Raw genomic sequence first — 12904 nt, 5'->3', positions numbered from 1 at the left:
TCTCCATAAAGAATTCCGTCCTCCCTTCCCCAGTTCCTCATTGCTTGGGGCACTGTAAGCTTATTCCACCAATGGTGCTGAGACAATAGGTCAAATGGTTATAAAGCAAGTTGAAACCTAACTGCCTCCCAAAGACCAACATAAACCCCATATTAATTAATGAGTTCAATGTAACACATGAAACTATTAGAAACACCAACTTGGTAATAGTTTTTATCTCTGATAGATGCCTTGTTGGGTCACTTAAATTTTTGTCTGTGTATTTTTCTGCTTTTCCAAATTTTCTGAAGTGTAGCACGTATATCTCCACAACATCCATGCATTCAACACCAATTTACTGAGTGCCTACTATGTGTCAGTCACGATTGCAGGCACTAGTGACCAGAACGGATGAAGCTAGAGTGTCCTTGGGGAAGCACAAAGTCTAATGGACAGGCATGCAGTAAACAAACAGACACAAATATTAGATAATCACAAACTGGGATAAGTTCTGTGAACAGTGTAATAAATTGTTCGAAAGGGGAGTGGGAAGGAGACTAACTTAGATTAGGGTGTCAAGTAGGGTCTCTCTGTGAAGTGACCTTTAAAGGGACAAGCAAAGGAGGAGGATGAATGAGCTGGTGAAGAGTACGAGTGGGGAGAGAGTTCCAGGGAGAGGGAACAGCTTGGGCAAAGGCCCTGAGGCAGGAAAGAGGGTGGCCATGGTGTTTTTGAAGAACAGAAAAAAGACTTGAGGAACAGAAAAAAGACTAGTGTGCAGCTGGCACACGTGAGCGAGACAGAGGCAATGCAGAAGTGGAGGTTATGAATAGACATGAATTAAAGCAGACTTGAAATATCACTTCATGCCTATGAAATGGTCAAATTTTTAAAAGAGGATAGTATATAATTTTGTCAAGGGTTACACTAAAAGTGATCATATCATTAAAAAAATAGCATAATTATTTCATTGACAGCAATCTGTGAAATGTAGCAAAAGCCATAAGGACGTCTCTACCTTTTAATACCTTACTCCTTGAAGTTCAGCCTAGAATATCATTCAAACAGAAGGTTACAAGGCAGGAAGATGCTGACATTTTGGAAACACCCAAATGTCCAACAATACAGGAATTGTTAAGCAAATTTTGGCAATTAGACTCTATGGGACACTATGGAGCCATTACAACAATGTTGAAAATTCCTTAAGAACATGTAAAATAGTTACTTTATGGTGTTGAATGACAGGCAGAGACATAGGACATGAGGCATAATTACATAAGAATGGGGTCAATGATTGAAAAGGAATATGCACTTACAAAGAAATTAATTGGTCTATGAGATATATTTTCTATTTGCTTTGCTGTAGACACTACGTTATTTTTTTCAAGTACAAAGATGAAGAGGACAAAGAAGGAAGAACAGCAGCAGATACCACGGTAGCTGCAGCAACTGTACCTGCTTTTAGCCCTGGGCCCAGCTGGAAAAGGATTGGGGGGAAGAGTTACATGCTTCTAATGATTCAAGAACATCCCCTGCTAGGGCAGTCTATAGGGTGGATGGACATCCACTCGTTGGTGGGTCCCCACAGACCTTCCTGCCACAGCTCCACTGAAGAAGCTCAAAATGACTGAGGGTCACGCCAGTGGTGGGTATGACTTAGAAACCACCACTGACTGACGCTCTGGTTTCCCTGCTTTCTGGCATGCGCAGCCAATTCCTCCGCATCAAGCCAGGTTTGGGCTCCCTGATGCACAGACTATTCTGCTCTTAGTGTAATGAGGTCTCTGCATTCCAGAATGCCAGTGATGGGCAAGGCACTCTGGGATTTCCCTGGCTCTGACATAATTTTGGCTGAGGGTGCACGCCAAGCTCTTGAAATTGTCGGCCCTCCCAGATCCCTTTGGGAAGCAGCAAGTGGCTACCCTTTGTCCCTTGGACTCACTGCAGTGAAGATCTTAGGGTTTACCGGTGAGGAGGGCCTGGGCAGGGAGAGAGAAAGAGAGCCTCTAGGCTGTTAAATTGCCTGAAGCTACAATCTACTAAGCCCTACTAAATTCTAGGCATTGTACCAGGCACTTACAGTTATATAGCCAGGTTGGGTAAGAGCAGGGATTAGAGTCAGACTTGATAGGCTCTAACCTCAGCCACTTCCTAGTAAGCTTCATGACTTGCAACAAAGTACTTAACCTCTCTAAGCTTTGGTAGTGATGGTGCTGATGGTCCATACCTTCCTTTTTGGGGCTGCAAGCAGATTCACTGCAATATTAGCCATCATTAATATTAATGACACTTATTTCTATCCAGTGAGATAAGCAGTATAATCCCCATTTCACAGATGGGTAAACGGGATCAGAGAGGTTAAGCAAACTGCCCAAAGCCGTCTAGCATCCTGAGGGCAGAACCTGGCTTCCAATTCAGATGGAGCTGTAGGCAGACTCCTCATCCGACTACCCCTTTCTCCATCTGAGCAGAGAGTAAAGCTTGGTTTGCATCCCAGGGCTCAGCAAATGTGCAACTGTTCTTGCACCTTCCAAGAATGTCAATGATTTACTAACTACGATAAAAATAATCTCTCACACTTATACAGAGTGCTTTAACATTTACAACAATCTCTCACATTCACATTTGACTTTAAGGGGGAAACCTGCTTTCAAGTTGTATAAATTTTATATAACATAGCAAAACAAAGAAAACATTTACAGTGACCCATAATCTCATTTATGTATACATTATATACACACATACATACAGATATATTCCTATAAATGTAAATATATACCATATATAGGGTATGTGTTGTCTGTATGTGTGCATGAGAGCACATAGACTAAAATACATTTTTTAAGGGAGGGTTGGTCCCATTAAAAGAAAGGCTTTGGTCTCAGTTAAGATCTCTTAGCTACCCTCCCTACACTCCCCCCTTTAATGTTCACCTCAATGCAAAAGATGTGCAAAGAGAGGACTGGGCCTGAAGTTGGAGACCTCTCCAGAAATGAGAAGAAGACTTGCATCACCTGTAGGTGATCTGGGAGAGAGAGGAGAGAAAAACGGGAAAAATCCCTGCCCACCGAAAGGACTTTTAAGGCTGTGAAAGGATTTTGAGGTGTCTGCTGGGCAGCCCTGCAATGTCATCTCTTGCCTGTGCCCCTCCCCTACTCCCAAGCATCAAGAGAGGTATGCTGCTGCAGGAAACAGCCTGGTGCTCATGAAGCTTTGGGACAGTGGTAGAGAGGGGCCAGTTTCACATTTGACCCCATTAGGACAGGCAGGAAAAACAGAGTGATGTTCTGGAACTCAGAGCAGGCAGTGGACAGGGGCCACAGGTGCTCCCCTGGGTATCTCCAGATGTCTTCGGGGCAGGATTGAACCAAGTGCAGGATCTGGAATGGGGGATTCTGCTCAATACTCTGTAGCTCTAACTGACAAATGGGCACCAGCTGAGATATGGCCTGTGTATTTATACTTCAAAAAATTGGGACAGTAATTACACATGTGGTTTCGTAAGCTTTTTTTTTTTTTAAACTTACCATAGCATGAAGCCATGCCATTAGATATTCCCTGAAAATATGGTTTGTAATATCGGCATAGAATTCCACCGTGTGCGTGCATAAAACTTTACTTAACTATGTTCCTATTGGGGCAGTTAAGTGATTTCCAAGTTTTTGCCTTTATAAATAATACAGTGATGACCTTCATGTACACAATTCTTTTTCAGCAGCTCTGATTAGCTTGTTAGAAAAAAAATGAGCAAATTGTCCTCTAAATACACTGTGCCAGCTAACCCACCTGCAGAAATGCCTGCTTCCTTTGTCCTTGACAGTGCTGGTTATTATCACTTAAAAGTAGATATATTTTGGTAATCTTACAGGTTAAAATTCATTTATTTGATTATCTGTGACACTGGACATTTTAAATTTGTTTTTCACCATTCATATTTTGTTTGGCAGTTACCTATTTATACCTTTTAGCCCTTTCTACAAAGAAAATCACTGTGATGACATTTTTATTGACTTATTAGAGCTCTTTATGTGTAAGAATATTATCCCTTTTTTCTCTATTTTGTCACATAGTTTTCCACACTCAGTTTACCTATTTGCTTTCTGAATTTTGTTAGTATAGCGTAGGAGATTTTTCTTCTTCTTCCTTTTTTACATACTAAATTTGTAAGCCATGACTCAATGGTGGATGCATTTCCTTTTAATGCAGCTTTGGGACAGTGGTAGAGAGGGGCCAGTTTCACATTTGACCCCATTAGGACAGCCAGGAAAACCAGAGTGATGTTCTGGAACTCAGAGCAGGCAGTGAACAGGGGCCACAGGTGCTCCCCTGGGAATCTCCAGATGTCTTCGGACTGTCAACCACTGCACCACCAGGGAAGCCCTGGGCTTTAATTATTATAGCTATAATAAACGCAGGTATTTCACAGTGAAATCCACCCCCCCACGCCAAACCACCACTTTTCAAAGTGTTCTTCACTACACTATCCTATATATTCTTTCAGATCAATTTTGAAATCACTCTGTCAAGTTCCAAAAAGAATCTCAATAGGGCTTTGATTGCAATTGTATTAGACCCATAAATTAATTTGGGGAGAACTGATATCTACACAATATTAAACTTGCTAATCCAACAACATGATATATCTCTCCATTTATTCAGGTCTTGTTTTATCATCCTCGATAAAGTTTTGGGTGTGTGTTTTCATACAGTTTCTGCACATTTCTTGGTTTTCTCCTAAGTATTTATATTTTAATTGCATTTGAGAATAGGATACATTTTATTATTGGTTTATAATGGTGATTACTGGCATATAGCTATTGATTTTTGTTTATTTGCTTTGTGTCCGACCATAATACTGAAATCTCTTAGTAGTTCTAATAGCTTTTTTTTTTTTTTTGGTTTAGTTTATTCTCTTAGGCTTTGAGGCTATAAGAACATTTTCTGCTAGAAATAAGAAAGTGCCTTTCCATTCCTAGCTTACCCAGAATTCTGATCGGTAATGAAGGCTGAATTTTTTCAAATTACTTTTTAGTCTCCCCAGAGAAGATCAGATGGTTTTCATCTTTTGACCCACTGATACGAAGCATTAGACCAATAGTTTTTCTAATATCCAACTTTTCTTCATCGGTGCATTTCTGATCATGGTGCCTTATGCTTTCATTATGATGCTGGATTTCAGGGGTCATATGAGGAAGAGCTGGAGCTTTGCAGCTATGTAATTAAAAGTTCAATTAATTCCCAGCTGGGCCACTTCGGCAGGTATATGGCCTTGGGTCAGTCACTTACCTTCTAGTCAGTGGAGGAAATGGTACCCACCCTCCTAGTGCAAGAACCACAAGTAAAATAGTTACTTGTAACAAGCTCAATACAATGGCCCTCGTGTAGGGAGGCTACCATACTCAAGGGTAGCTGCTCTTTTCATTACTATAATCATCCATTTTCTTTGTGCTGTTATTTCAAGATTCCCATCAGTACAGGAATGATTGACCTCCAATTTTAATATATTTGGGGGCCATGTCTTTAGTCCAGCTAGCTTGCTAAACAAACACTGTTAGCTTTTATTCTCATTAATACCTCTCTGTGGCTCACTTTTTCTTTAAACTCAACCTTCAAAGTTAGGAAGGATGGGGGAGTGTTTACCAGGGTGTGTTTGCTGACTTTTTGTACTTCACCTCCCAGGTGGCCCTAGTTCTCTAGGGAGCAGAGGGTCGCAGAAAAATCTAAACGTAACAGGATGTTTAATAGGGCTTTTCTTGTCACTTTGGAATTTTACCCAAGGCTACAAAACCAAGAAGAGTAAGGAGTCAGTGCTGCCCCGTTCTACAGAGAACAGCTAAGACACTTCCAGATGTCCCTTCCAGAGACTGCTAAGAGGTGTCCAGCTGGACCCTCACTCTTTGCTGTGATACCACACTCAGCCCATCCAGTAAGGAGACTGTGCAGGCTGGGATGAAAGTCCCTGAGGTTGTGAACTGCAGATGTAAAGGGAGAAAACTTTCTTTTCTCCTCCTCTTCCCTAAGCCAAGTGGGAGCGGGGTCTAAGGTAGGTACTATGTAGTACCTACCTACTTGTAGGTACCTACTTGTAGGTGCTATGTGTGCAGTGGGAGGGAGGGGAGAGGGTCCACAGGAAGAGGAGATGGACATCTTGTGCCCTAGCAGATGCTTTGCTCCTCTGCAGACACTTCTTGTCTCATGCAGTGGCTCCTGAACCAGGTGTGATGAGAAGAGGCCTTCCCTCCTCTTCACCCCCTTGGAGGTAACTCTCTCCAAGGCCCTACACTCCAGGGAAGGAAGGAAGTGTCAAAGCAGCAGAGACAATGGCATGGGGGAGGGAGGGGAAGTGAAGGAACAGTCAGTACCCCTTCTCCAAATCATTTTGAGGAAGAGGTGGTCACAGTCCCTCTTCTGTGGCTGCCTTCAGTCTGGGATCACGTGCACTGCTCTGGTGATTATGTCCCTTTGAGCATGGTATGGCCTGCATGGGAGACCTCTCCTCCCCTAGTTTCTCACAGTGTTAATGAGTTCTCCGTGGATCTTTAAATTTTGCTTTGATTCTGGGTGGAATGGTGATTCTACTTCTATTGGCTAATCTTGCTGTGTTTCCCTAAGATTTATGGATCATCCCACCAGGATCATAGCAGATGAGTTAGATGTCTGTGCTCATATCACCATCCTGCCCAGAAGGAAGTTTCCATTGACTTCTAATTCAGAGCCCTACGAGTTAAGCCAGGTTATGCTACCCCCACCTTACAGAGTGAAACTGAGGCTTACAGAAATGAAAAAAATAAAAATAAAAGCCTCACAGTGCTAGTTACGTAGCTCTGTTCTATTTTCTAGACCCTGAATTCCTCTTTCCCTCTCTCTATCCCTCCACTCTGCCCTAGAACTGCAAGCTAGACTAAAAACACACCAGTCTGAGGATGCTCACTGCAGAGGGTCAGGACTCACCTCCACTCCCTGTCTGCCAAGGCCTCATTCCCACTAGCTTTGGCCTCCCAGAAGAGAGAAGGGTCTGGAAAACATGCTTCTCTCTCTTACTTAAGACTGGAGACAGAATTATAAAAGGACAATTCCCATCTCCCCCTCCCGCATTATCAGGCACCACTGCAGCCACCTCTAGGTCCTGCAGCCACGCGTCAAAGACTCCGGAACACCTGCAGAGCAACTCATCAGAGCTTCTGCATGAATCCACCGCTGAGAAAGTAAAGAGAAGAGCAACTGGAGAAATCCTCTACAGCAGGGTCCATGATGCTACAGTGAAGGGAATCTTCCCAGGCCTGAGATTATTTCTAAAAACGGTTCATTAAAAGGGGCTTCTATGTCCTGGGTTCTCTGCTAGGCAGATAACTTGTCTCACTGAAGCCTCACAACACAGTGGTATACTGTAATCTCTCACAAATGGAAGAAAAGAAACTGAGGCACCGACAGGAGAAGTAATTCACCCATCGTCATCCAGCTAACAAGTGCCAGCTTGAAATAAAAATCAGAATCTTTTTAGCTCTGAAGTCCCTATTCTTTTCAACTAAATTCTAATGACGACCCTCACTTCATTGAGCCCAGCAACTGGAATTTCTCTTTTTTATCCCCTTGGAGAAAAGAGCAGGGCAGACACATATCACTTCAAGTAGAAATCCATAAATATGTAAATAAAATATAATGTGCAATCAACCCTCAGGTGGAGGCAACAGGAAGAGAGCTCTCCAAATCAGCAGTGCATGTCGCGTGTCTGGCTGTATCAAGTCGCTTTTCACTTAGAGAGCCTGAACCCTGTGAGACCACGATGAAGCGGACTCCCAGGCAAGGGCCCTTTGATTTACAAGAGTAAGCAATCACAGGGGGATGTATGATCACTTGGCTTGCTGGATTGTTGAGTTGTGATTCCATAGCTATGATGTGAACAGAGCTGCCCAGGGTCTGGCTGAAACAGAATTTGGAGAAAGAGATTTCTGGAGCATAAGAGAGAAAACTTTAGTTGCTATAGACCTGTTTCTGAGATATAGAGGAATAGGTCAACCGACAGTAAAACCAGAATCCATAAGTGAGTGTTGCATGGAGGCAGATTTGGGTAAAAATGAGGGAGAGTTTCTGAGTGATCATTTTAAGACATCAACACGCAGGTGCTCGGGCCATTAAAAGTGGTACCTGCAGAAAAGATGCAGGGCCAGGTTGGACCAGTATGGTGTCTGCACCTCTTTTCTTCTCACCTGCTTTCCCCGCTTACTGACCTTGGGCCCTATCGTCAATGCCACTGGCCTTGGAGTCCAGACAGTTGATGCAAAGAGCCTGCCCACTGCCCCTCCTCTTTCAACCTAATGGATACTGTCTGCTCCTAACTAGGACCCCATCCAGAGGTTTTTGTTTTGTTTTTTTTTTACAACTTTATTGGAGTATAATTGCTTCACAATGGTGTATTAGTTTCTGCTTTATAACAAAGTGAATCAGTTATACATATACATCTGTTCCCATATCCCTTCCCTCTTGCATCTCCCTCCCTCCCACCCTCCCTATCCCACCCCTCCAGTCGGTCACAAAGCACCCAGCTGATCTCCCTGTGCTATGTGGCTGCTTCCCACTAGCTATCTATTTTACGTTTGGTCGTGTATATATGTCCATGCCTCTCTCTCGCTTTGTCACAGCTTACCCTTCCCCCTCCCCATATCCACAAGTCCATTCTCAAGTAGGTCTGTGTCTTTATTTCTGTTTTACCCCTAGGTTCTTCATGACATTTTTTTTCTTAAATTCCATACATATGTGTTAGCATACGGTATTTGTCTTTCTCTTTCTGACTTACTTCACTCTGTATGACAGACTCTAGGTCTATCCACCTCATTACAAGTAGCTGAATTTCGTTTCTTTTTATGGCTGAGTAATATTCCATTGTATATATGTGCCACATCTTCTTTATCCATTCATCGGATGATGGACACTTAGGTTGTTTCCATCTCCGGACTATTGTAAATAGAGCCATGCAGAGTTTTATGATAACTAGGCTAACACTGGGTAGTGAATAATAATAACCACCCAGGATCCCCAGCAGTGCCCTGGTCTTCCATGGGAGAACATGAGCACCCCCATCAGACGTGGCATTCAAGGTGAGACTGGGTGGGCACCGGAGAGCCCCTCTAGGACCCAGCTCCTATGACTGGACGTCTGCTACTGCGTTTGTGCCCGAGAAAACCACCTGTTGCTCTAGACCAGAAAATCTCTAAGAGTCCAGACTACAGTATGATCATCGTGTTCTGAAATGGGATTTCCTACGGGATGATGAAACACAACAAAAGAACATGGCCCACCCTTCCAAATGCCAGTCAGTCCAGAGAAGTGGACAAGTAGGACTTCCTGTTTTGATATCATTGCTCATAATCATGACATCCATAACAATAAGAGCAGCAAATAATGATTTGTTTCATTACAGGTATCTAAAGAGCACTTTGAGCTTTTCAAAGCACGTTGATGTACATTATCGTGTTTGCTCCCCAGGCTTATATCTCAGGAAAGATGGCGAATGATTAAACTGACCAAAAGGAACAAAATGATGAATAGAAAAAAAAAATGAATGGGGCATCTCAAGAGAAGAGCATGAAGAAAGAGAATTAAACTGCTTTCATCGGTACAAAGACGTCCTTTTGATTTTCAAATCCAGGTGCAACCTGGTAGTTCTCCTGGAAGAAGAAGAGGTAACGTTCTGGTCTCTCCTGAGCTCCAGGTTGACCTATACCATCACCTGCTGTGCAGCTGCACCTCAAACACAACATATTCAAACCTGGGCTGGCTTTCTCGCCCCTAAAGTGTCTTCTGTGTTTTCCATCTCAGAAGACAGCTCCATCACTCATCTCCCAGGCATCCAAACCAGAAGCCTGGGAGTGCCATCTATGGCTCTCTTCTCTTATCCTCACATTACTAGGTTCCTATCTGATAAATCTGTCCGGGCTCTAGCTTAATTGGCTAAGGGTCTTGCTATGAACTCTAGACTATTGGCCTGGGATGCTGCACTATAGCTAAACTCTTGACAATCTCTCCCCTTAAGGGTTAGAACCTGCTCCCAGTGCCCCAAGAATCTACCTAGTGACCTGGCAGACCTGGCAGAACCAGAATCATCGCCACCTGCCCTTGCTGAATTGGGCCTCCTGGCATCTTCTTGATACCTGAGCTTGTAGCTTCCAGCTGCATGACGCTGCCACCAGTACCTAGCACAGAGCTGGGCACATGGAAGGGACTCAGTAGATGATTAATGAACAGGACTATAGCTGCAGTGCATGGAGGCTATTCATGCTCAGCTTGTCTCCATAGTTACCAGTCTCTTGATCACTCAGTCCCACCCTCAAGAGAACATCTGAGGAGGAAACTCCATCAAACCATGCGATGGAGAGTTCCTTAGGCCAAGAGATTTAGCTGTAAGAAGGTAGTTGACTTGTGAGCTTCATCTGATGATTCTGTGCCTCAGTTTTTTCCCACCTACCTCTCAGAACTGCCTCAAGGATCAAGCAATATAATAGGCATACTACCAAAGTGGCATCTGCGTATGACACTATATCAGTGGTTCTTAAATGTAGGTGTGCATCAGCATCCCTCAGACAGTTCCTTATAGCACAGATCTCTGGCCTCCATCCCCAGAATTTCTGATTCACTAGGTCAGGGAACAGGGCCTGAGAATCTGCATTTATAACAAGTCCCCAGGTGATGCCAACGCTCTTCGTCCAGGGACAAAACTCTGAAATCCACTGCTCGAGATCATTTTAACAGCACAGCTCTTTCCACGCCAAACTTGTTTTTCTCCACAAAGTGTGCTATTTCAATACCTGACTTTATGCTTTACTCTCTTTGCTGTTTTGTTGGAATCTTAACCCAGTCTGTAAATTCCTCCGGGCAGAAATTATACCTTCCACACTCCACACTCTCTCATTTTTTGTTTTCTAAAATAATGAGTACATTTCCAGTATGATTAATAATAGAATAGAGAAAGGGGGAAAAAACTCAGACTACCAACCCCAATAAACAGCCTCCACAAATGGATATCAGCCCTGAAATTCTCTTAAAAATTAATTATGAGGCAAAGAACATTCTACCATCAGTAGCAGTGTGGAAAAGATTACCTCTTTGATGATACATTTTGTAAACTGTCGGTTATTCAAGACTTTAGGCATAACTTACTTAAACATCAATATTTGTTGAAATATAAAACCACAAACAGCATTTTCAACTCATAATTTTTATAGTGATAGTCAGACAATCGTGTTTTCAACATGTAAAATCCATTACACAGCCACGGCAACAGTTTGCAATAGATTGTAAATTTTTATTGAGATGATCATCTTGCGACTGAATTTCAAAATGCATTATATGATCATCAGCAAATAAGTCCATGGGGGCTGCTAAAGTACTCTGAATATCATTTACAAAGATCAAAAACCCTGGAAACCCTGTAGAAGGAGAAAAGTCTCATCGGCAGGATCAAATCAATTATTTTTATGGATGAGTACTGAATTGCAACGCTGAGATAAGGTATTACCTGGTTTAATAACATATCCTTATGTCTTTTTAAAGTAGTAAGTTTTATAATCAAGTTTCAATGAGGAATTTTACCAAAGGCCTGTTTTTGAAACTAATCAAGAAAATGGCATCTCCGTTCATCGTGGTGGTTCAATAACATTCAAAGGAATATTCCCAAGCAAAGGAAATACTCACTAACTTTGGGTTACATGCTGCCAAGACGCACTACTGAGATACTTAAGAATGGTTACACTCAATTCTGCTATAACGCTTATTTTGAAACTGCAAATGTCTTCCAACACACTTGCTATATTAGGGAACAATGTGAGCATAGCATGAATTTCACATTTGCTATGTGAGATTTTGTACACAGAAACACTAGTGAAGCAGAAAACCGCACCCAGCTGGACTGAGTCACATAGGAACACACAGGACGCACCCACCTCAAACATCTACCTGCATCCTCCGTTCACTGTGTGTGTTACAAGCCACACTGATCCACACATGGTGTCACAACTTACTGCCGCTTTCAGACAGCCCTCCTCCACCACTGCACAGTAGCTCATGGGCTTCAGCCTTTCTGATACCCACTTCCACAGGCGAACTCCAGGACGTTTCACGGTAACACCCCATTTGTATTACAGTATTTCTGCATATCTTAGCCATTAACACGTGTACAATTGTGCTGCCATTTTTACTAGGTTCCTCTCTTTTTGGTGTGTCCCTGATGAGTGCTGTGCCCCAGCGCCATTTCCCCCCATAAGCCCAGTGGTTTTTACTGCATAGCTTTGAATAGTGCAATGATTTTTAGGCACACGTATGCTGCATGATAGCAGAACTGACTGTGTTTTACTTTTTTGTTCCAGTCGCTGTGCTGATGGGTCCCTCTCCCCACCCAGAAGCCATCAGGGATTCCTTTTCCCCCAGAAGTCAACGGCTCACGTTGCCACTTCCCTGGTCCCCCACTGGAGCACCCTCAGCTCTGTACACCACATGATCAAGGGCATTCGAGTCAGGAAACCTGAGGGCAAATCCTGAGTGTGCTGTTGGCCAATTCTATGACTTTGGATAAAAGTTTTAAAAATATTGAGTCTCTATTCTTTCATTTATATATGAGATAAAAGTACTTACATCAAATGGTTACTTAGGAAAAATGAGATAAAATAAATAATGTGATTTGCAGCAACAAACAAACAAACAAACAAACCCATAAAACACTGAGTCCTTTTAATTTCTTGAGTTGCATTTGAAGCCAGAACATCTCAGGGGTACAGTCAGGGGTACAATCCCAGACAACACCCCTTGTTAGAAACACCACAGAAGCCTAGAGCTCTTGGGGATAGATACAAAGAACACTCCCATACACAGCCCTAGTCAGCAAACTCTTTAGCAGCATCCGGAAACCTCAGAGAAACTGTTGGAGCCTGGCTGC

At 42.9% G+C, this 12904-nt stretch overlaps 1 protein-coding gene across 1 annotated transcript in view; it reads right to left on the bottom strand.

The window, feature by feature from the left end:
* PTPRT (protein tyrosine phosphatase receptor type T) overlaps positions 1-12904 on the bottom strand; it is a gene marked incomplete at both ends in the record, with an annotated part of 1080119 nt that overhangs the window by 572940 nt on the left and 494275 nt on the right.

The sequence above is a fragment of the Mesoplodon mirus genome (genome assembly GCF_964341445.2).
Source record: "Mesoplodon mirus genome assembly, chromosome: 15".
Lineage (NCBI taxonomy): Eukaryota > Metazoa > Chordata > Mammalia > Artiodactyla > Ziphiidae > Mesoplodon > Mesoplodon mirus.
This window is presented reverse-complemented; position numbering and strand designations above follow the sequence as displayed.